Raw genomic sequence first — 5,008 nt, 5'->3', positions numbered from 1 at the left:
GCAACTTGATGTAACACTAAACCATGTTCATCTTTGTTGAATTATTTTCGTGCTGCAACCATTTAATTCCACTGTCCTAAATTCTTCTTCTTCTTAACTATTGCGGCAACCAATTATCCCAATTTTCAAGCGGGGCCGGTCCTTTGAATTTTGGTGTCCTGGGCGAATCAAAAAAGTGATGTCCCTATATTTTTTTTAAACAATAAATACATAAGGATAAAAGAAATAATTGGATAAAAAAACATTTTCATTTGACATTGTTCAAAAATAATACAAGTATGGATCTTTAAATCAATGTTTATACTACATCAAAATATAAACCACAATAAAGAGACTTCTTCTTCTTATTTGGATATCATCCTCTTAGCATTTTTTGTTGCAAAATCATTAATAATTTGTTCATAATCAAGGTTCTTCAAAAAATTATTTTCAATTGAAATCAATACAAGATTATTTAGTCTATCTTGTGACATAGTAGATCTCAATTAAGATTTTAATAATTTTAATTTAGAAAAACTTCTCTCAGCAGATGCAACACTGATAGGAATAGTCAATATTATTCTATAAGCTATGCATGCATTAGGAAAACAATTAAAAATCTTCAAAGAACTCAATAACACATAGCTTGATTTTGATTCAACTGTTAAAACTTCTCTAATAACTTTCAATTCTTCAAACAAAATTTCACCATCAAGATCAAGAGAATCGTCATGTTTTAAACAAGTTTCAAGGTGTTTACAACATGCTTTCAAGTCCCTATAGATAATTAGCTAAGCCTTTCAATACTAAACAAGAATCCAAATATTTTCATATGTGCTATACTGCTCAAATCTTCGATCAAGTGAGCCAATTATTTGATCTACAATATATAAGAAATAGTGATTTCAAAAATACTCTTCAGCAGACTCGAGATTCAGTTGTGTGGGCTGAGATGGATTTTTATCATATTGTTGTTTTCTACGAATTTAACGTTTTTGAATAAACACACATTCAATCTCCATTTCATTCTCAATCTTTTTAGCACTAGCCTTAGCATTTATAAATCCAAATTCTCTATATTCTTTTATTAATTTTGACTTTGTAGTGCCCCTATATATTTGTTAGCCAGTATTTTAAAAAATATATATAAATTTTAACAAATATTTTTATAATAGAAAACTCTTATTTTAACATATATATATATATATATATATATATATATATATATATATATATATATATGGATTAAAAATTTTGGTGCCCCTGAAATTATGGGGCCCTGGGCTCCCGCCCCGCGAGCCCATGCTCAGGGTCACCCCTGTTTTCAAGAAAGCCCATTTTAAGTATCATGTGATCCAAACAATATTCAATATTCAAGGTCATTTCACCTCTCTTACTCCTTGTCTTGCATTTCATGTGATCTTCAATTTCTAATGCAACAATAGCCTTGTAAAAAATAGACCTATTTTTCACAAACAATGATTGCTGCTGATATATGCATTTGCATAAAACAACCTTTAGTACTACTCTTTTATGCAACGCTTATATAAAAAATATTTGACATTTTTTAAAAAATAATTTTGTATAGAATAATAAAAGAGTGTTTATCATTAATATATTTTTAATTTTCAGAAAATTATAATAACATAAAAGATATTTAGAAAATTTATGTAAGCCCTAAAAAACCCTCATTCAATATAAATTTCGAGTTTCATTAAATTAGGGGATTTTTGGTGTTATAAATAAAAGTAAACCCTCCAAAATCCTCTCAACCAAAATCCTTCAATTCTTTCCACTCAATTCTTTTCTTTTTTCAAAGCTCTCACATCTCCTCCCCTCCAAAATCTCAAACAGACCCTTAGAGATAATCTTATAGATAACATTACTAATATAATATCGTGTGTCTCATGAAATATAGAATGTATTTTTTTTGTTGGGATAAGTACAATATTTATTTCTTGAACAATTGATTATTGGGGATCAATACTCGATTAGACTAGTCGATTTTGGCTTTCATTTTGTCTAAGGATTATTTTGAAATTTAAACCATAATTAAGCCTATAAATAAAAAGCTTCCCTCTCATTTTATTTCATCCAAAAAATGAGATTTGATTTCACTTTTTCTCTCTCATCATTTTCAATAAATCTCTCATTTTCTCACATATTTAGACATATTATTTGTAGAGTATTCTTGCGTCTAAGGGAGAATCATTGTTCCGGGAGAGAGATTAATTATAGTTTACCAATAGCATATTATCTCTTGGGTAAAATATTTCCCAATAAGAGGTTGTTTGGTTGCAAGCTAAATCAACAAAAGCTCTTTTTTGTTTTGGGGGATTGTCTCAGGAAATCTCTTATTAGTTCATGAGTTTCCTCGAGAAGAAAATATCTCATTTGGTTCGTGAGTTTTTCCAAGAAAATATATCTTTTAGTTCGTGATGATCAACCATTAAAATCTTCACTATGTTTCGTAAGTTCAAACCAGCTAAAATCTCTATCGGTTTGAGATTAGCTTATGTAGAATTTCATCTTAGTTTCAGTGTTCAACTTGGTGTAAAAGCTCAGTTGGTTTGAGATTTTCCCGTGTAAAATCTTTACTCGGTTCAAGGTTAGCATGTGTAAAATCTTGATTTGGTTCAGATAATATCCAACTCAAAACTCCATCTTAGTTCAGAGGATAGCTAATGCAAAACTCCATTTTGGCACGAGATCATCTCATGGAAAATCTCTGTTTGGTTTGGAGGATAACCACTCTAAAACTTGTTCATTGTTTGGTTGAAAATCCTTTAAACTTCATTCCCTTGTATTAGTAGGTTTGTGAACGCATCCTTCTAAAAGCTCCCAAGATTAGTGGATACTCTCAAGAATAATTTTCAGGGGCAAGAGAAGGTAAATTTCAGCCAAACATTAATAAATCTCTGGTGTTTCTCTCTCTATCACTTATCTCTTTACTTTATTTTATTTTCGTTGGTTTTTAATTTATTTGTATTCCACTGCTCATTTACTTGTCTGTTTTACAAAGTATTTTCAAACTCTAATTTTCTAAATGATTTTATTTTACACCAACATTTTTCAAACTTCCACAAACGTCCAACACCAAAGCCTCTAACAACTTCACGCCAACGAAGGAATACAAGGTGTGAATGAACTTCTCAATAACGTCAACTTGGCACAACTATAGAACTCAAATTTCTTGATCGAAAGACTCCTCATGAATCAAGAGAACCAATAATACACACCACTAGAGATCATTCCCTACGTGAAGCAGCTTCACATGACAATCACCGAACAACACTACTACTAATCCCTGTCAATAACGCCTCTTCACGCTGATAAACTCCTAGGTTTTCGTATCTTGTCTAATATCAATAACATCGATGAAATCCACATGATCTAGGGGGAAAAGGTAGTAGGCATACTCTATAGGGAGTATGTCACCCTTACTAACCTCCACCATGCCATTAGTGGAGGGGGACAAACACGACATCAAGACACAATTCTTGACCGAAAAAGAAATCCACTATCCTGATGTATCTGTGACAGTCAGATCCTATAGTATCTAGAAAACCCCATAAGTTAGAGAACTACAATGGAACTGGAGATTTGGATGAGCACATTGAACACGTGGGTACTATGCTTGATCATTACCATGTCTAGGGTGAGGTGAAGTTTAAATTGTTCATTCTTACTCTTAAGTGAGTTGCAATGGCATGGTTCCAGACCCTGCCCGACGATTACAAAAAGTCTAGGGTAGAGCTCTCTGAATCTTTTACCGCCCAATTTACCACCCGAAAATGTAAACCTAAAACAAAAGTTGTCCTTAACATAATTCAACAAAAGAAAAAGGAAACCCTACCAGAATATATAGAATGATTCACCAATGTAGCATAGAGTTAAGAGGAAAAAATAATGGGTTGAAGTGTGTTAAAATGGTAAGTATTTCCTTTATCGGGTTTCCACAGAGATTAGTGCGATATTACCGCTGTTCTACAGCGATATATAAATATATATATATATATATATATATATATTTATATATATATATATATATATATATATATATATATATATATATATATTGAGAGAGAGTTCTGAAAAATTTTGGTGACATAAAGTTTAGATTACATGAAAAGTAAATAAAGATGGTAAAATAGGGTTTTTAAAAGATTTGAGAAAAATGTGTCAAGATTAGGTTTCACTAACTTGCTTCATAAATATTTGATTAATCATGTGTATGAACTTATTAATGATCAATACAACCACGTATCCTCTCGATATCCTTTATCTCTAAAACAATATTGTGAATATTATCCTATTAACTATTAGATGATCTCTCATGCCAAAAATCAAAATGATAATCTTTAAAGCTTTATACAAGTGGTTATCAACATACAAATCCATCTTTAGAGTTTGTTTATTAATAGATGAATATCTTTAGATTAAGATTTGAAACACATCTCTCAATAGTGATTCAAAACAACAAATAGAAGATGAATAACAAGTTATTCACCATATATTAATCATCAACCAAGTTCATACACCAAAAGATCAAAAGAAATACATATTATACAAGTTAACTACCTCTAAAATTGACACAAAAGATGTTTAACTCTCCATAGTATAGAAGCTTCAACAACAAGTAACAAGATGAGATTCACTAGCATCAAACTCAAAAAATGATGAAGAAAGATGCTTGGAAATCTTGAAAGTATTCCTCTTGAACTTGTTTTTCTCTCTTTTGTTCTCTTGCCCTAAAGTTGTTTTATGAATGGTAGTAAAGGATAAGGTTAACACCATAAAAATATCTCTAAGTGCCTCTTTTCACAAGTGCCTTAAGTTAATGTCGCTTAGCCAGCTTAGTGCGCTAAGCGAGCCATAAATTTTGATAACTTTCTGCCTCACGTCTATGCAAGCCTGATAGAGGTCCGCTTAATGAGATTTCTGAATTTTTTTATTCTTGAAATAGACTCCATGCTTCTTCCAAGCTCCTTGCTTCCGCAAATTGAGTCCCAAACTTTCCATAACCAAA

This window comes from Vicia villosa, linkage group LG2, assembly GCF_029867415.1.
Source record: "Vicia villosa cultivar HV-30 ecotype Madison, WI linkage group LG2, Vvil1.0, whole genome shotgun sequence".
Lineage (NCBI taxonomy): Eukaryota > Viridiplantae > Streptophyta > Magnoliopsida > Fabales > Fabaceae > Vicia > Vicia villosa.
The sequence above is the reverse complement of the archived record's forward strand: the minus strand, read 5'-3'. Positions refer to the sequence as shown.